The sequence below is a fragment of the Anomaloglossus baeobatrachus genome, chromosome 5, assembly GCF_048569485.1.
Source record: "Anomaloglossus baeobatrachus isolate aAnoBae1 chromosome 5, aAnoBae1.hap1, whole genome shotgun sequence".
NCBI classification, from domain to species: Eukaryota; Metazoa; Chordata; class Amphibia; order Anura; family Aromobatidae; genus Anomaloglossus; species Anomaloglossus baeobatrachus.
Window position 1 is genome coordinate 433,902,743 of NC_134357.1, and position 21,221 is coordinate 433,923,963.

Sequence of the window (21,221 nt, forward strand, 5' to 3'; positions counted from 1 at the left end):
AATGTCTTTCAGCCCCAAAAGAAAACAGGGTTTGACACCACTTTTATTTTAGTATTGGTTTTTGGCACTCAGACTGTGTTTTAGTAAGAGCAGGGCACAATGTAGGTTTTGTAAGATCTGAATACACCATCACCAGGATGCTAGCTTGGTGCTATAACAGTATTTGGCTTCAGGCAGAAGTAGTGCCACTGACACCGAGTATTAAATAAAATTTGGTAACACTGAGACTATGTTTTAATATGAGCAAGCCACTATCTACGTTCTGTAAGATATGAAGCCCCCCAAAGATGCTAGGTGGCTGCTAGGAAGGTACTGGCCTTGAGGCAGAAATAGTGCTACTGAAACCAAGTAATAATTAAAATTTTGGAACATTGAGACTGTGGTTTAATAAGATCAAGCCACTATCTAAGTTCTGTAAGATATGAAGCCCCCAAAAGTATGCTAGGTTGCTGCTAGGAAGGTACTGGCCTTGAGGCAGAAGTAGTGCCACTGACACAGAATATTAATTAAATTTTCTCTATCGCTTCATTGGGGGACACAGGAAACCATGGGTGTATGCTGCTGGGACTAGGAGATGACACTATGTAAATAAGAAAGTTGGCTCCTCCCACGTAGTATACACCCACTGACCGGAGCTGAGGAGATCAGTTTTTACTTAGTATCCGAGGAGGTTGGACACGCAGGGGCTGCTCTCAGCCCCTCAGGTTTGTATTGTTGTGTTTTATTAATGTTTTCCCTTTGTTTTTCAGACACAGCTCGTCGGGTGACAGGGTGTAATCGCTCACCCTGCTCTCCCACATAGAGACCGGTCGCACAGAAGTGGGGTCCGTCTGCCACTACTGTTGTCTTCCATGTCTGTCTGGCAGGACCCTACCCCCCTAACACTTTCAAGATGGTTTGGGGGGCATCCGCACAGAGGGACAGGCGGATGGTCCTTGCCCCCCTCCCCAAACTCTCTCGCTCCCGAGCCTGATTGTGGGGTAGGAGGACGAAGACCGTACCTGGGATGGAGAGGTACCCCTCCGGTCTCCCTTTGACGATGCCCGGGACGACTGTCGAGATGTCTTCGCCTTCCAGGATGATTCCAGGATCACCTCAGGACAAGCCGGGACCTTCAAGATAAGTACTCTCCCCTCCCCCGTTCCGGGCCATGGGGGGAGGGATCCCGTCTTTATATATCCACCACAGCCCCTTCACTACGGTCAGGGGGTCCCGATTTTTCCCCTATAGCCATCTCTGTCTGTAGCTTGCTCCCCTTGTAGTGTGGCCTCTGTGCGCTCCCCTGATCAGCAAACCCCCTCACACCCCCTTCTCCCCCAGGCTTATCCTCTGCTGTGCCGTTCCCTAATAGGCGTCCCCTCCGGCGGCCTACCTTAGAAAATTTAGCCCCCGGCTCCATTGCGGCCTCCTTCCTCAGCTGCGCCACGCCCCCTTCAGCGTCCCGGCCTCTCACCGCTAAGCGTTTGCGCGCCCTCCAGGCCACGCCCCCAGCCAGAATCTCTTCTGCCCGCGTGCGCGGGCTTTTCAAACTTGGCCCGCCTCCCCTGTCGTGCGAGTCCACAATCCGGCTCTCCTGCTTCCCCGTGCAGGCGCCGCCCCCCTCCTTCCTGGCGCCTGATGTCACTTCCCGGCGCCGAGACCTCTGGGGGATGTCATCCTCCCACCCCTCCAGCCCCACGGACCAAGCCTTCCCTGCGCTACCTGCAGCCAGGCTTCCCACCGCAGTAACCGCTCCGGGCTGTCCGGGCACTACTGCCTCTCCTACCTGACCCCAGTCTCTGCAAGACAAATAAAAAAAAAAAAAGACACCTTTAGCATGCCTCTGAACCCGATAGGCATCTACTCCTGATCCCGGAGCTCCCGCTCACTTACAGTGAGCTGTCTCCCCTGTTACCCACAATATATCTCTACAGAACTACTTCAGCCCGGGAGTATTAGCTACCTCACCAGATTTCCCCTGCTTCTACAAGTGCGGGATAGCACCCGTTTACACGCACGCTCGGCTAGGGATCACCGGCTCTCTGTCAGGTCACCCTTCTCCAATGTGCTGTCCCTGACCCACCCATTTCTAGGAGTACTCCAGTGTTCTGTGGTACTGTCCACTTCCACTGTCAATGTGTCTCGTGCTCCTGCCTACTCTCCTGTACCCACTATCTAGCGTGTCAGTGTTCCTTATGTACCTATCTACCACAGGGTCAGTGTTCTTTTCACCTGTCAACTTTTTATGTCAACCTGTTCACTATCCAGTGTGCCAGTGTCTCCAAGTACCCGTCCTCTACCCAGTGTACCAGTATTTTTTCTTCGGGAAGATAAGGTATGCACACCAGTGACTATGTAAGGGGAATACATGAAATAGCAGAAACTGCTGTGTGAATACTGACTTGAAAAATCCAATAGCTATATGCAATAGTGAAAATGTGAAAAATGGAACCTGCATTACTGCCATGAACATATGAATCAAGAGAAATTTAGCTACTGAATTGATCAATGCAATAGAGCCCCAACACTACGCCAAAGTATTTCTCTACGTTGGGGTCCCTAGCTTGTGTGTGTCCTCTCATGCAGTTAAAAAACTTACCGTGTATGGGAAGCTGAGACCCAGGCTATTTATGCGTATGATATGGATTGGCAATAGGTGTGGTTGGGGAGGGTTCTCCGCACTGGTCTACTACACCAGTAGACTACTGGTCTACTACACCAGTGCGCCAGTGTCTCCAGGTACCTGCCCTCTATCCAGTGTGTCACTGTCTTCATGTACCTGTCCACTACCCAGTGTGCCAGTGTTTCCCTCTGCCCTGGTCTACACCAGTGTGCCCGGGATCTCCACCTGTGTGTCAGTGTCTTTACGCACCTGTCCACTATCCAGTGTGCCTGTCTTTTCCCTATGCCCTAGTCTTCACCAGTGTGCAAGTGTCTCTATGTACCTGTTCACTATCCGGTGTTCCAGTGTTTTTCTACGCACTGGTCGACACCGGCATGCCAGCGTTTCTCTACGCGCTGGCCTACACCTGTGTGCCAGTGTTTCTTTATGTACTAGTTTTCAACGGTGTGCTAGTGTTTCCTCATACTTGTCCACTATCCAGTGGCCCAGCGTCTCTCTCTGCACGGACCTACTCCTGTGTGCTAGCGTTTACCTCTACCTGTCCACTTTCCAGTGTGCCAGTGTCTGCGTCATGCCTGTGTGCTCCAATACACAGGTGCTTTGGGGATCCTGCCCGCTATTCCGTGGGCCAGCGTTTCTAAGTGCATTTGTTTACTCTGGTGTACCAGTGTTTTCACAAGCCCTTACACTACTCAGTGTAACAGGGTTTCTATGCGCACCTGTCTACACCACTGTAACAGTGTTGTGTGAGCCTTCCCACGGTTTAGAGGGTCAGGTTTCTACTTGCACCTGCTAGTTTCAGTGTGCTATAACTTTTTCTGTCAACCTGTCCACCATCCAGATTGACAGTTCCATAGACCTGTCCACTTGCTTGTGTGCCAGTGTCTCTATATGTCGGTCCATCTTCCAGGGTGCCAGTATCCACTATCCAGTGTTTCTCTATGCACCTACCCACCATCCGGTGTGCTAGTGTTTTCCAGAACGTACCCTCTATTCTGTGTGCCAGTGATTCTGTATGCACCTGTCTACTACAGCGGGACAGTGATTGATGAGCCTGCCCACTTGCCTATGGGCGAGCACTTATCAGAACCAGAAGCCGAATACAGCAACAGGCTTTTGAGTGCCTTGTTCAGCTTTTCCGCTCTTCTTTGACTGAGGCGAGAGCTCGATCCAACACTGCCCCATGAGGCGGCACGCCAGCAGCAGTCACATTCAGTGCCAGTATTCAAGATCGATGATCCTGCCCGCTGTCCAATGGGCTAGCGTTTCTCCAGACCAAAAGCTGGATACTGTAACAGGTATGTGTTGCTCTGCTCACGACCTGGTGAGTCGAACAGTCTACCTCACCTAGTGGGTCATGTATCTCCTTCATCTTCGACTGAGGCGAGGACTGGTCTCCATGGACCCCTAACGCGGTACGGCAGCAACTGTCATTAGGTTGCTTCCCAGTGACCCGGGGGTTTTCTCCTACTTCAAACCACTCATTCAGGTAAACAGAAGGTAAGCCAGGGTTCTCTGGCCAGTCCATTGTCTTCTCTTTCTGCAGCAGTTATTTACTCACTTCTCAGCGATCTGCATCCATCTCCTACCTCACACCATACGTGTAACGTGATCTCGAGGTAAGGTAACACGCGACCTTCTGACTGGAGGGTCGTGTGATTCACTCCCTTCAGCAACCACGCACCCCATGACGCAGCACAGCAGCAGCAGCTCTCATTTGGTCGCTTCCCAGTGGCCCGGGACCTTCTCCTACCTCGCACCATTCATCTAAGGTAGCCACAAGGTAGGGCTTTTCTCTCTTGACCGTACGTTGGCGGCGTCGTTTCTTGAAGCAGCAGTCATTATGGCTCTCAAATGAGGTAAGCAAGGTGCAGCTCTGTCTGCTAACCAGTAGGTTGTCCGTTTTACTTCCTGCCACATTCCTCGGGTGGTTCGTAGTACTTCTGGTATCTGCCTATTACTTGGACTAGAACAGCCTTGGCTGCGCCCTCCACTAGGGTTCCGGCCAGGTACTGTAAAGGTTTAAAACCATAGATCGTTACTTACATTCTCTCTCTTTCAGATAGAGATCAGATTCCCTCAGTCCCTTCACAGTCAACAGATGAAGTTAAGAACCAGGCACAGGATCGTCTAACCAGTATGGATTCCACGGAGGACCAGTTTCACCAAGGGACTTCTAGTATCCTGACGGTCCAGTCATTGGGCCCACTCTTCCGGACAAGCTGTAGGGTTTCATATAATTGTCTTCTATCTACTTTCCGCAGCAGAATTCTTCAGGGAGCCCTGAATGCTCAGGCCACTGGGTGTTTCCACCCGAACACTCAACACTACAGCGAGTGGTCCCCATCTGATCTTCCAATCCCCGCTAACACCTAGACACGACTTGCTTCAGTTTCAAGCCAAGAGGGGTCTTCATTTCCCCTGTCCCGGGTCTACCTCCCTTTCCCCCTCCCGTAGCCATTCTAGATGGCTCTTGGAGATATGCTAGATCTCTCTGAAGTCCCCACCATACCAAATTCTGCGACCACTCGCCACCGCTTGGTCTCAGATGCTTGTGCATTCCTGCACTTTTCAATCAGAGTTCCTGCCAGACCATTTAGACTCACATATTCTCTGTCATTTCTTTCCCTTCGTCGTCACTTCTGGTTGTGACGTGGTGACGCGTTTTATAATAATAATGATAATAACATTTTACTCATTCTTCCGTCACTCCTCCGTTTTTTCCTTGCCACCTTCCAAGGATAGGCATCACTCCTCTGGTCGGCTAGCACTTAGGCCGGTCACATAGTCCGAGCCCTTCCTTGAGTCCCCCTTGAAGGGGTTCTTCCCTCTCCCATTCCAGGTCATACATCCCAGGTCTTGTGCCCTTTTTTTCATTCGCAAGAGCCCTCTCCCATAGGGGGTTCTCCTTCCAGTAATTCACTTCAATGGTTATCTAGTACCCGGTTCCAGAGTTCGAGTTTTCCCAGTCACGCCATTGTAGATGCCCGGACTCCCTTCTCCTGTCTGTCACGTCATAGTGGAAATTGGTTATTGGATTTCCTTGGCTCCTTAACCTTCTCTTTTTTCTCCGGACTTCACAAGTTCTCTTTACCGCTTCTATACACAGGGGAATTATCTCCCGTATTATTTTCCCGCCTGCAGGCTGTTTCGTCCACTAGGGTCAGATCACTTCCCTCAGGTGCTGTGTAATCAACAGGTTGCGTTCCCCTATGGCGGAATCCCCCTACACTCTTCTCGAGTATTTCGACTTCCCTGCACCATTTTAGGCAGTCGGTTTTCCCTTTTAGTTATCCTGCGGCAGTAAAGGGCCAAGGCTCCGTTGGCCTCCGCTTACCTGGCACCTACCTCTACCAGGTGCCCTAGTTCTTCGCTCATTCTTCAACTCTCAGACGTAGTACCATGGCCTGTCGGGTTTTTTGCTCTTAGCCCAACCTATTGCTGTCAGTCGCCTTAGATTCTTAGCTTTCTTAGGTACAGATCTCAGAAGATGCAGTTTCTCCCTGATCATCCTATTCCCCAGCACACGCATTTTACACTAGTTTTTAGTACTCCCTAGTACTCTAACTCTTCTCCTATACTTTGGCCCCTGGCCGGGTAGGGGTTCCTTACGGGGTCTAGGACCAGGTTCCGGTCTCAGAATCTTGTCTCTGCTAACCCTGTTTTCGGGTCTTTCTCTTCCCACCCTTGGGGACTGCTTTAGGACGTCCCATGGTTTCCTGTGTCCCCCAATGAAGCGATAGAGAAAAGTAGATTTTGGGTACTCACCGTAAAATCTCTTTCTCAGAGCGTTCATTGGGGGACACAGCACCCGCCCTTTTCTAAGACTTCAATGGATCCGGAATGTTCTAGATTTCAAGCTTCTCCTCGTACTGCTTTTACACAAACTGATCTCCTTAGCTCCGGTCAGTGGGTGTATACTACGTGGGAGGAGCTAACTTTCTTATTTGCATAGTGTCACCTCCTAGTCCCAGCAGCATACACCCATGGTTTCCTGTGTCCCCCAGTGAAGGCTCCGAGAAAGAGATTTTACGGTGAGTACCCAAAATCTACTTTTTGGAACACTGAGACTGTGTTTTAATAAGAGCAAGCCACTATCTAAGTTCTGTAAGATATGAAACCACCACCAGGATCCTATATATTATGGTATTTGGCTTCAGGCAGAACTACAGGCTGTGACCGCAAGTTGTTTCCTTTTTTTGTTTTTTTTTAAACTTACACTATTTTTTTAGCAGTGGGGTACTATGGAGATTATGTACGCTATGAAGCCAACACAAGGACGCGACTGAGCTGGTATGAATTGAGATGGTGGCTGACAGGCACTACACTACACCTGAACCCGTTGTTTTGACAATTTTTGGACTTTTTTTTGCAAGTTGTAATACCTATTCCTCGTAGAACAGACACAAGCGATGTAGCAGTGCTGAGATTGTTGATTATTAGTAGCAGATGTCAGGACAGCTTTAAATCTCTCCCTGCCTGTGAATAAGCTCTTCCTGATTTACACAGCCGCTAGAAGCTAATGTTAAATATCTTCAGTCCTTAGAAGGACCAGTATTAGTTGGCTAGAGAAACACTCTCCCGCATACAGTACAGTGTATCAGAAATGCTCTCCCGCACACAGTACAGTCTATCTACACTGCCAGTTCAGGAATGAATGCGTGCACAAAATGGCGGCAGCCTTATATAGCCCCTATGACGCTGTATGGCAAAGCCAATCACAGTAACACCACAACAAAGATGGCTGCAGCGTTACTGTCAGGGCAAGCAACGTCAGATGTGTTCATTGGCTGGAAAAAGGCGCCAGGAAGGTAGAAATGAAAATTAAAGTATTGAAGTGAATACCATATTAGCCATCAGATAGCGAATACCTCGAATACCCGATTATTCGCCAGATACCGAATAGTGCCGAATACATTCGCTCATTCCTACAGGAAATACTACTTTTCCCCCACAATTCCCCATACAATGGTGCAAGGCTAGCGTTGGACCAATGGATGGCTGCCTAGACGTGGAGCCAGTCCAGTCCACTAGTTGACCAGGTGGGAGGGGCAGACAGTGGACAGTCAGTCAGAATCGGTCTAGAGGAGTAAGAGAGTGAAGGTAGACGTGAGAAGACGCACTGACACGTAGTTGACAGTAACCTGGTAGCCAGGAGGGTAGTTGCCGGTGGAGTACGGTGGAGTACTCCCTGAACTACGCACCAACGGGGTACAGGACCCTAGGACAGGCAAGAGCTCCAAGACCTGTTAACACCTCCACAGCGAGGCGACCATCAAGGACCTCGCTGAGCCTAAAAATCCGAGACTCAGTAGCAAAGAGAGAGCCAGGGACAGGACTAGAGACTCCAACCCCACAGGGTTCACGCTACCATCATATGGACGGAAGAGGAAAGAAACACCACCGGAAGGGGACCCCCAGTTGCTCTACACCACGGGGACCCACTAACCAGAGACAGGTGCAGGGGAAGAAGGTACCAGATTACTACACTGGCACTGGGACAAAGGGCACCTGGAGGTGAAACCAGCCGGCTTCGGGTAACCAGTTACCACCAGCAAAAGTGAGTAAAGACCAGTTGCACTGAACTCTTGCATGGACTACCTTCTTCCGACACCTGTCACACCACCTACACTCTGGGGCCTGGCCCTGCTTGCGGAGGGCCTACCATCCAGGCTGCAATTAACACCAGCCCCTGTAGTGACATTGTGCAGCGACGGCTCCACTCCTATAGCCGCAACACCGCAAGTGGCGTCACGTATGAACACTAACCTAATCTCCTGTAAATACACCCCCATTACAAAAAGAGACCAGACCACAGAACCGGGCAACGGCCACCACAGTGACATTCCCAAGATACACACCGCCCGGGACCGAGTACGCCATATCCCTGGGCACGACACATGGTTTGCTGACCTACCATCTTGATTACTCTTCTCTGGACTTGCGCCAATATATTGTTTATATTATGCGTAGCCATATAGTATTACTCGTTGTGCCCAATCATTAAGCCAGTTTTGAATCCAACTGATTTTTTGTTGATTCAGTACTTTATCATTTTTTCAATGAAGATGAAATGCCTTACTAAAGGTGTACTATATTCACGGCATTCCCCTGGTCCAACCATTCAGTGACTTCGTTATAGAAGGAAACCAGATTCATTTGACAAGATTTATTGGTCATAAAGCCATGTTAGCTCTGGTTAATTAATGTCTTCCCAACCAGGTACCTAAGTAAAATGTTCCTTCACAATTTACTCGTAGATTTTTCCTACAATGAAGGTCAGGCTTACTGGCCTGTAACTTCCTGGATTCTCCTTTTTCCCCTTTTTGCAGATAGGAACTACATTTGCCCTTTTCCAATCTAGAGGAACCTCTCCTGTTTCCCATGAAAGCACCCCTTCTGGTCACATGGGTATGACCTCACCACAGGTCCTGCTAAGTCAATTGTATAATGCTTATGCTAATTTTAACAGGGGGAGGGAATAACTATGAATACCCCCCAGATATTATCTGATCCTCAGCTGCTGTCGATCAAGAAGTTGCTGATTTTATAAACTTTACTTTCTTGGATTTCAAAACCTAAACATCTGAGCTGACCACTAAAGGTATGTAGAGAATTAGCCTGATAGTGCCAGTATAGCACTGGCTTTAGGTTATATACAAAATCCTGGTGATTGGTTCCCTTTAAGGAGGAATGGTACCACCTGTGTCTGAAAGGGAAGGTGTACATATTAATTACATAGTCCCACCCATTCACACATCGCTTATTTCTGAAGCATGCTAGGGCAAAGAAACTGAGTCCCTCACCCATATCTGCCACCCCATGAAGGTTTATAATTTACAGAATACTCTACATAGAAAACATAAACCTATAAATGAACATATATGGACATAAATGCATATATCAATACATGCATTCACATATAGCGGCATATGCAAACACCCACATCTAGATCGTTAAAGACTAATCAGATGTCTTTGACAGATAATTCTTTCCACTCATGATCCTAATGGTCTCTGTCCAATAGGTAATCCTGAGCAGCAGGGCTGATACTGCATCAAATAATCCTCAAGGGATGAATATAACCAGTAATGAATGGCTGGAAATGGAGAGAATATATAGCAAACCCAAAAGGTGATTGGACAGAGACAATAAGTAGTAAAACATAGGTGATTACCGAACACCATAGGAAAGAAGTGTTGCGGGCGGGAGACAGACCACAGCAGGGGGCTGCTCGAGACGCTTGGATCCGGGGTTGTTGCGGTGGCTCAAGGGGGAAGCCTGTTCCGGGCCTGAGCACCCGTCCGTCGCTCACAACTGAAAAAAGGGGGTGTTTTAAGACTATAGGGAAGGTTTGTCAGTGACGCCACCCATGGTGTGCGGTGATTTTGGTTGCACTGCTGCTGCCGCTGGAGATGGTGCCCGGACCTGGTGGAGTGAAGCAGCTGGATGTTATCCCCTCCACGAGTAGGGGAGGTGTAGACCTGGGACCCTGGTATAGGTGAGATAGCGTAACAGAGCACAACCTATTGGGTTGGACTGGATGATGTTGGTGTACTCACAGTTCCTGAATAACTTCCCACAGAGTCCAGATAGTAAACCAAACTGCCAGTGACCGGTTACCTTTGCAGGGTGCATTCGGATCCCGCACCCCAGTATGGTGAAACAAGGGTCCTTCTCCTGCACCTTGTGTTTTAGATTTTTACTCTGAGCACTCCGTATGGAGCGGGGAAGTCCACTCCCGGTGTTTTTGTCCTTTGGGAGCTGTGACCATCGAGAGCTGACCCGTGGGATCTTAGCAGGCAATTGCGGAGCCCTATCCCCCTCATTGGGCTTCTGTCGCGCTCTATCTGGGCCTCTTGTGGGACAACACTTGGAATCTTGTCCCCAGCTGGTAAATTGGAAAGGGGCTTGCAGCTACTCCACACCCTAGGGCCCAGGCACCCTGTCTGTGCACGGCTCTGGACCGGATTCCCGCTGTCGGCACCAGCGGGCTACAACCCCGCCCCAGTCCACTTAAGGTCTCTTGCGACCGGATCACCGTCGCCTGTGGCCTTGTCCACTGACTGCCACCTAGTCCACTGTCTGCTCCTCTGGTCGCTCAGGAGTAGAGTTGAGCGCGGTTCGTGGTTCGTGGTTCTCCAGTTCGCGGCTTGAGTGATTTTGGGGGCTGTTCTAGATCGAACTAGAACTCGAGCTTTTTGATAAAAGCTCGATAGTTCTAGATACATTCGAGAACGGTTCTAGCAGCAAAAAAAACAGCTAATTCCTAGCTGGCTTTCCGCTGTAATAGTGTAAGTCACTCTGTGACTCACACTATTATGACATTTCAGTGTATAGTGTGCGGGAACAGCGCGTTCAGATCACTGCTGTATGGATAATGGCGATCGCCATTTTTTTTTTTTTTTCCTTGTCTTCCTTCCCTAAGCGCGCGCGTGTAGTGGGGAGGGCCAGCATGTCAGCCAATCCCAGACAGACACACACACAGCTAAGTGGACTTTTAGCTAGAGAAGCAATGGCATGTGTGATAGGATGTCCATGTCACATGTCCCTGCACTATAAAAACGGGCATTTTCCTCCAGCACGCCATTATCTGCCTTCTGCGTCCTTGGTGTCAGACATCACTGGCGCAGCTCCTATCGCCGATACAGCTGTATACGCTCCATACACAGCGCTGGACAGCATAGGGATAGCACTTTCTATCAGTCCTTTTAAGGGCTCATACCGGCAGGGTCAGAGCCATAGGTGACAGGTCCTGAAAACAGAGTTTAACAGCTACACAAGATGACAGCGTCTGTGTAGCTAAGGTCAGGGATTTCCTCGCTGCATTTCCACATTAGGAGGGATAGAAAGGCAGGCTTCCTTTCCTCTACCCAGAGACCCACAACCCTGCCACTGTACCCTCCTGCCCTTTGCACACTCAAACTCATTGTTACTAAGCCATTATACTAGCAAACACTGAGTGAACTTAGTGGCATCCTAAAAGTGGCTGTTGGACTTCTGTATTGTCCCACTAGTGCAAAGATATTTGCAGCACGTCTGCCAGCATTGCACACTCAAACGTATTGTTACTAAGCCATTATACTAGCAAACACTGAGTGAACTTAGTGGCATCCTAAAAGTGGCTGTTGGACTTCTGTATTGTCCCACTAGCGCAAAGATATTTGCAGCACGTCTGCCTGCATTGCACACTCAAACTCATTGTTACTAAGCCATTATACTAGCAAACACTGAGTGAACTTAGTGGTATCCTAAACGTGGCTATTGGACTTCTGTATAGTCCCACTAGTGCAAAGATATTTGCAGCACGTCTGCCTGCATTTCACACTCAAACTCATTGTTACTAAGCCATTATACTAGCAAACACTGAGGAAACTTAGTGGCATCCTAAAAGTGGCTGTTGGACTTCTGTATTGTCCCACTAGTGCAAAGATATTTGCAGCACGTCTGCCTGCATTGCACACTCAAACTCATTGTTACTAAGCCATTATACTAGCAAACACTGAGGAAACTTAGTGGCATCCTAAACGTGGCTGTTGGACTTTTGTATTGTCCCACTAGTGCAAAGATATTTGCAGCACGTCTGCCTGCATTGCACACTCAAACTCATTTGTTACTAAGCCATTATACTAGCAAACACTGAGGAAACTTAGTGGCATCCTAAAAGTGGCTGTTGGACTTCTGTATTGTACCATTAGCGCAAAGATATTTGCAGCACGTCTGCCTGCATTGCACACTCAAACTCATTGTTACTAAGACATTATACTAGCAAACACTGAGTGTACCTAGTGGCATCCTAAACGTGGCTGTTGGACTTCTGTATTGTCCCACTAGTGCAAACAAATTTGCAGCACGTCTGCCTGCATTGCACACTCAAACTCATTGTTACTAAGCCATTATACTAGCAAACACTGAGTGAACTTAGTGGCATCCTAAACGTGGCTATTGGACTTCTGTATAGTCCCACTAGTGCACAGATATTTGCAGCACGTCTGCCTGCATTGCACACTCAAACTGATAGTTACTAAGCCATTATACTAGCAAACACTGAGTGAACCTAGTGGCATCCTAAACGTGGCAATTGGACTTCTGTATAGTCCCACTAGTGCAAAGATATTTGCAGCACGTCTGCCTGCATCGCACACTCAAAATCATTGTTACTAAGCCATTATACTAGCAAACACTGAGTGAACTTAGTGGCATCCTAAACGTGGCAATTGGACTTCTGTATAGTCCCACTAGTGCAAAGATATTTGCAGCACGTCTGCCTGCATTGCACACTAAAACTCATTGTTACTAAGCCATTATACTAGCAAACACTGAGTGAACTTAGTGGCATCCTAAACGTGGCAATTGGACTTCTGTATAGTCCCACTAGTGCAAAGATATTTGCAGCACGTCTGCCTGCATTGCACACTAAAACTCATTGTTACTAAGCCATTATACTAGCAAACACTGAGTGAACTTAGTGGCATCCTAAACGTGGCTATTGGACTTCTATATAGTCCCAGTAGTGCACAGATATTTGCAGCACGTCTGCCTGCATTGCACACTCAAACTCATTGTTACTAAGCCATTATACTAGCAAACACTGAGTGAACTTAGTGGCATCCTAAACGTGGCTATTGGACTTCTGTATAGTCCCACTAGTGCAAAGATATTTGCAGCACCTCTGCCTGCATTGCACACTCAAACTCATTGTTACTTACTAAGACATTATAATACCAAAAATTGAGTAAACTTAGTGGCATACAAGAAGTGGCTGTTGTACTCCATTAGTGCCCCACTGGTGCAAATCTATGTGCAGCACCTGTGCAGGACACCCTCCTGCCCTGTTTTTAATAAGCTATAATGATAGCAAAAAATACTGCCATTTAGTGGCATCATAGAACTGGATGTTGTATTCCATTATTGTCCCACTGGTGCCAAGCTATTTCTAGCACCTCTGCATGACACCCTCCTGCTCAGTTTTTAATAAGCTATAATGATAGCAAAAAATCCTGCCATTTAGTGGCATCATAGAACTGGATGTTGTATTTCATTATTGTCCCACTGGTGCCAAGCTATTTCTAGCACCTCTACATGACACCCTCATGCACATTTTGCTACGCTAATGTTATAGCAAACTCAGGGAATTCATTGCTGCATTTGATAATTCGGAGGGATAGAAAGTGAGGCTTCCTTTAGCTTTTCCTTCTGTTCATAGACAGCATCTCCAAGTCCACACCCGAAGAGCAATTTCTCCTCCACGTGTAAGTGTGGAGAGGCAGCTAGTGCGCATGCGTGTGCCGATTTACCCCAGCTGCAGCCTAACTACAGTGTTTCGCCTAGTGAGTATGCTCAGCCTGACTGTGCCATTCCTGAGGCTAAGTCTTCATTTCGGGATACAGCGCATGCTCCCACACTTAGTGTGAAAAGCCTCTTTGCACAGGTACTTGCATTCCGTGCCGGGTCTAAGTCCTGTTTTGTGCCTAGACACCATGCTAAAGCTGATAGTCTTTTTTCAGAGACTCTATTTCATGCAACTGACCATGCTCAGGCACTTACTGCATCAGAAACTAGGTCCGGTAATGAACTCTTTGGCCCTGCCCCTGATGTGGGGGGGCCCATATAGACCACAGGGCATCAGGTGTCCTGACGATGTGGCCAGGCCACTCCCAAATGGCTTGCAGAGGCCCGCCCCTATGACTTGTCACCTCATTATTGATGGACAGACGATGACTGGTGAGGTGTTTGTGTCGTGGCAGCCATGAGGTCATTATTGAAGTTGCGTTTCCAAATAGGACGCTAGTTATGCCACTCATGACGTGTCACTCTGCTTTTGTCTCCAGGAGGTGCATTGTGGTCCACCCTGGTTTGGGGCGGACCCAGGTTATAAAACGGGCTGGAGCCAACAAGGAGGTGCGCAGTCTTCTATTATGCTCCGAAAGAGCACACCTCCATGTGTTGAACCCATTGCGGCTTTAGGCCAGAGGTAGGCAGGGATAGGGCGTCGATGCAGGCCGCCACCACAGTTGGTAACGCAGAACGGTTAAGACCAGCTCCTGTACTACAAGTCCTGCTTGTGCAGCCCAGTGGCATTAACAGGCCTGCTGCTACTGATGCGCCTGCTGTCCACAGGTGTGGCCCCAATGCACACGGTCAGCGTACTCAATGGCCCCTGTGATGTTAACAGGGAGTTCCTGGGCTGGGTGGGCGTGTGGACCCTGTGACGCTAACAGGGCTCCCAGTCTCAAAATCCGAGTGGCGTCTAACTCGGTTCAGGCAACTATTAGTTTCATAGCCACACAGATCTGTATCCTCCACCTAACCTTCCATTTGCCAACCTCTCCTTTTCCATCTGGGAGCACGGTGGACATTGACTGCTGATGGGGATATATACCTTTCTCTTTCTTTTCTTATTAATTTTCGTTATATAGCGGTAACATAGTATATACCACCTTATCCAAATCTGCCAGTCCCACCGTAACAGATGGTGTTTCTTCATCAAATGTTACTTTTGCTTAACCACCAAACCCACGGACAAAAACTTTTTTCCCCTTTCCAACACACCTGTTCCCCTTTCCACCAGCATCTGTCCTTTTTCAACTCATTTTGGTATATGACCAAAAGTGCAACTCTGCAGGGACACCGTACTCAACGCCATCTCAGCACAGCAGCCAGCCCTCGGTCCCTCAGATGTGGACAAGTAAAAGACCATTTCCTCCTATCCATGACAAAGCGTTGAGATTCACTCTGTGCAGCACTGGTGTTTAGTGGAAAAGCAGATCGAAGATTGCGTAACACCTTCTGAAGATACTCCTGTACACGTGCGTCCCTTTATATGGCAGGAATTATTTCGCCAAATTTTGTCTTGTACCGGGGATCTAACAGTGTGGCAACCCAGTAGTTAGCATTACTTCGAATTCGTACAATCCGAGGGTCATGTTGTAGGTAGTGCAGCAAGAAGACGCTCATGTGTCTTGTGCATCCAGGAGGACCAAGTCCTTGGTGTGTTGGTGGCAGAGAGGTGAGAATCGTGCCTCCTTCCTCTGCCCTCTCCCCCCAACCTCGCACAACCGAAATGTGAGCAAGCTCTCACTCATCTGCTGAGTCTTCCATGCCCATCGCAAGTTCGTCCTCCATTTCTTCATGGGCTCCTGCACCTTCCTCAACAATTTTTGCTGCTACTATGCGCCCTTGTTAATCCCTATCCCCCACCATGACTGCCGCCTAGGTGCCGCTCAACGTATGGACCTTGTACATCTTATTATCCCTTCTGCATATGACTCCTCCTGTACTTCCTCCCCTTTCTCTTGGACCAACACCTGACTCCGAATAATGCTTACAGTGTGCTCCATCTTGTAGATGACCAGAATTGTCACGCTGAGAATGGCATCGCTAGTGCTAAACATCTTCGTCGACATTTGTAAACTGTGTAGAAGCGTGCATAGGTCCTTGATCTGACACTACTCCAGCAGCGTGATCTGCACCACCTCTGGATCAAGTTAGTCCAGGGTATACATCATACCGTATTTCAGCAGGGCTCTGCGGTGCTGCCACAGACGCTGCAACATGTGCAGATTCCAATTCCTGCGTGTCGGAACATCGCATTTTCGGCGTTTAACCGCCAGACCCTAAGACTTCAGGAGCGATGAAAGTTGTTGAGCTGCTGGGTGCGAAGGATGAAAGTGAGCACATAGCAGCGTGCCCGCTGCACAAGGCCATGTAGGCCAGGATGGTATTTCAAAAATTGCTGGAGAATCAGATTCAATATGTGAGCCATACAAGGCACGTGTGTCACATTGCCCTGACGAAGGGCCACAGACAGGTTTGCATCATTTCCGCACACGGCTGTTAAGTCACCAACGCAGTCCACTCAATCAATTTGTACTCCGGTCGCCAGGTGACAACGTGTTCCTTTCGTGCATAGTGCTGATGATGGGAAAGGAGTCGATGCCTGCGGCGCAGGTGGACGCAGGTTATGGTCACCCACTGGGTTGCGTTACCTTGACAGATACAGAACCACAGGCTGAATGTAGGTGGTGGGTATCTCACAGATGAAGTACCATCATTCAGCTACAACCAATGGGAAGACACCACACCCTTTTTTAGGCCCCTCCTGTCTGCAGACCACTGCCAGACAAAGCTATGAACCTTTTGTTGCTGTTACCCCCAGTTCAGTTTTATGAGTTTGTGTGCTTGTTACCTGACTACTTTTCCTGCTTGCTGTTTATGTACCTCGTTGGCCGATCCGCATTTCACCTCTGCTTGTTTTCTGATTAAGTCCTGGCCATCCCATTCTGTTCCTCTTCCTCAATTAATGTTTTTGACCCTGCATGACTACTATTCTCTGGAACTGCAGCCTTCCACAGGTATTGATCAACTTGGGCCCTGTGTAATTCGAAATCACTGTATAGGGGTTAAAGGGTTTCAGGGTTCTGGGTGTCCAGCTTGGTGAGTGGCTTGCCTCTAGCCTATCCTTTACAGCCCATCTGAGTGTGTCGATCCAGGCAGGCGTTACACCGTGCCCTGGTCAGAAGGCCATGTAGGCCGGGATAGTGTTTTAAAAATTGCTGGACAACCAGGTTCAACACGTGAGCCATACAAGGCACGTGTGCCACATTGCCCTGAAGAAGGGTCGCAGACTGGTTTGCATCATTGTCGCACCCGACCTTCCCTGGCTGCTGGTTGAGTGGAGACAACCATTGATGAAACTCGGTCTCACTCTCCAGAGCTAACCGTCCACAATTCCTCAGCGGTGTCTCACATTTCCCCTACATTTCAAAGTAAACATTTGACCGCCTGATGGCCTTGAGCTCTGCTGCCAGCATAGTAAGGAGGTGTGTGGGATTCCTTGGACGCAGTTACAAGGAAGGGTGGACTGACCACACAGGGTTTGGGCCGAGGTGGAGGACCCACACGAGGTTGAGGAGGCAGAAGCAGTGGAGGAACTTGTACATACAGAGGAAGAATTGACACACAAGTCGTGGGGACCGCAAGACTTGTACAGCAAACCCTTCTCCATCTCTCACCATAGTTACCCAGTGCCCAGTCAGCAACATGTAACTCCCCTGTCCATGCTTACTGGTCCAAGTATCTGTGGTGAAATGCACCCTGTCACACACAGAGTTTCTCAAGGAATCAGTGAGGTTGTGTGCGACCTACTGTGGTAGCGCGGGCACGCCTTTCTTGGAGAAGGAGTGACGACTGGCCATCGGCTCTTGGGGCACTGCAATGGACATAAGGTCTCGAAAATCCTCGGTCTCAAAAGGGTTTAAAGGCAGCCTTTCTGTTGCCAACAAGTTGCAGATGATGAAACTCAACCTCTTAGGCATGTCATGCCCTTCGAAAATCATGTAAAACACAGCGAGGGGACTCCAACCACAGTCTCCCTCGTTGCCACTAATTGGGCCACACACACCCCACTTGACTGGCATCAGTTGATACCCCTTTTGAAAAAGAAAAAGATGCTTTGCATGAAGCACTCTCAAAAATACGCGTGCCTTTCCCGTCCCCTGGCTGACCCAGGGGAAGAAAAGTCCTCTGAGAGCCATGACTTGTTCATCTTGGTTCTTTTAGAAACACAGCGAGGGGACTCCAACCACATTCTCCCTCGTTGCCACTAATTGGGCCACACACACCCCACTTGACTGGCATCAGTTGACCCCCCTTTTGAAAAAGAAAAAGATGCTTTGCATGAAGCACTCTCAAAAATACGCGTGCCTTTCCCGTCCCCTGGCTGACCCAGGGGAAGAAAAGTCCTCTGAGAGCCATGACTTGTTCATCTTGGTTCTTTTAGAAACACAGCGAGGGGACTCCAACCACAGTCTCCCTCGTTGCCACTAATTGGGCCACACCCCCCCCACTTGACTGGCATCAGTTGATGCCCCTTTTCAAAATGAAAAAGATGCTTTGCATGAAGCACTCTCAAAAATACGCGTGCCTTTCGCCTCCCCTGGCTGACCCAGGGGAAGAAAAGTCCTCTGAGAGCCATGACTTGTTCATCTTGGTTCTTTTAGAAACACAGCGAGGGGACTCCAACCACAGTCTCCCTCGTTGCCACTAATTGGGCCACACACACCCCACTTGACTGGCATCAGTTGACCCCCCTTTTGAAAAAGAAAAAGATGCTTTGCATGAAGCACTCTCAAAAATACGCGTGCCTTTCCCGTCCCCTGGCTGACCCAGGGGAAGAAAAGTCCTCTGAGAGCCATGACTTGTTCATCTTGGTTCTTTTAGAAACACAGCGAGGGGACTCCAACCACAGTCTCCCTCGTTGCCACTAATTGGGCCACACACACTCCACTTGACTGGCATCAGTTGACCCCCCTTTTGAAAAAGAAAAAGATGCTTTGCATGAAGCACTCTCAAAAATACGTGTGCCTTTCCCGTTCCCTGGCTGACCCAGGGGAAGAAAAGTCCTCTGAGAGCCATGACTTGTTCATCTTGGTTCTTTTAGAAACACAGCGAGGGGACTCCAACCACAGTCTCCCTCGTTGCCACTAATTGGGCCACACACACCCCACTTGACTGGCATCAGTTGACCCCCCTTTTGAAAAAGAAAAAGATGCTTTGCATGAAGCACTCTCAAAAATATGCGTGCCTTTCCCGTCCCCTGGCTGACCCAGGGGAAGAAAAGTCCTCTGAGAGCCATGACTTGTTCATCTTGGTTCTTTTAGAAACACAGCGAGGGGACTCCAACCACAGTCTCCCTCGTTGCCACTAATTGGGCCACACACACCCCACTTGACTGGCATCAGTTGACCCCCCTTTTGAAAAAGAAAAAGATGCTTTGCATGAAGCACTCTCAAAAATACGCGTGCCTTTCCCATCCCCTGGCTGACCCAGGGGAAGAAAAGTCCTCTGAGAGCCATGACTTGTTCATCTTGGTTCTTTTAGAAACACAGCGAGGGGACTCCAACCACAGTCTCCCTCGTTGCCACTAATTGGGCCACACACACCCCACTTGACTGGCATCAGTTGACCCCCCTTTTGAAAAAGAAAAAGATGCTTTGCATGAAGCACTCTCAAAAATACGCGTGCCTTTCCCATCCCCTGGATGACCCAGGGGAAGAAAAGTCCTCTGAGAGCCATGACTTGTTCATCTTGGTTCTTTTAGAAGCACAGCGAGGGGACTCCAACCACATTCTCCCTCGTTGCCACTAATTGGGCCACACACACCCCACTTGACTGGCATCAGTTGACCCCCCTTTTGAAAAAGAAAAAGATGCTTTGCATGAAGCACTCTCAAAAATACGCATGCCTTTCCCGTCCCCTGGCTGACCCAGGGGAAGAAAAGTCCTCTGAGAGCCATGACTTGTTCATCTTGGTTCTTTTAGAAACACAGCGAGGGGACTCCAACCACAGTCTCCCTCGTTGCCACTAATTGGGCCACACACCCCCCACTTGACTGGCATCAGTTGATGCCCCTTTTCAAAATGAAAAAGATGCTTTGCATGAAGCACTCTCAAAAATACGCGTGCCTTTCGCCTCCCCTGGCTGACCCAGGGGAAGAAAAGTCCTCTGAGAACCATGTCCACATTGTCAGTGGACAGACGCGTGTGCTTATCTGCCAGCAGACCCCCAGCAGCACTGAAGACAGGTTCCGAGAGAACGCTGGCTGCAGGACACGACAAGATCCCCAAGGCGTACGTGGCAATCTCAGGCAATTTTTCCAGATTGGAAGCCTAAAATGAGCAGGGCTCAAGTTGCACAGTAATGGCATCGATGTTTCCTTGCATATACTCATATATCTGTGTGTCCGCCTCTTTTTCCTTGTCCAGCTCTTTTGTTTTCGCATGAGTATATGTCCTTGTCACTTTCCCATGTATTTGTGTTGTGTTGTGAGTTGTTTGTCACCTTTTGGACACCTTTGAGGGTGTTTTCTAGGTGTTTTTATGTGTTTGTGAATGCCTGCCATTGTTTCCTATGCAGTTCGAGTTCGGTTCGTCAAACGTTCGACGAACCGAACTCGAACGGGAGCTCCGTTCGGCGAACCGACCTCGAGCCGAACCGCGACCGGTTCGCTCATCTCTACTCAGGAGCTCCAACTCCTGTCAACCGTCACTCTCTCCACTCCAACTCCAACTGACTCTTCCCCTCCCATCACACCTCAGAACCCCTAGGTGGGCATCGCCATCCGCTTGGCCCCGCCCACTGGTGTGTCCTTATTGTCATGGTGGGTGACTAGGCTTTGCTGGCTGATGTTGTGCACCAGGATGGGGATTGTGATGGAGGACCAAAGAAGAGGGATTCCTGCACCTTGAAGAGAGGTGCAGTCATCTGTGACACCCTGATTTTGTCAGGGCGTCACAGAAGCATATGTAAAGATACATAAGAATTCATCACTTGACAGGAACGGACCAAGCTGTGGCTGAACAGGGAGGGAATCAGACCACGGAGCCAAAGGTCACCAGATCAAACCTCAAGTCACAACAATAATGTAGCCATATGCGCTGTGATGTCAGATGCCTACTCCTTGTCAGAAGTCTAGGCAGAGTGAAGATGTCCAGAGTACATTGCATGCCAGAGGAAGAAGAAGAAGGCTGGATAAAGCAGACAACTGGACACTTGAACTCTAGTGAAGGCAGGACATGTAAGCAGTGACGTATTATTGATTTCGGTTTTTTTTCTGCAC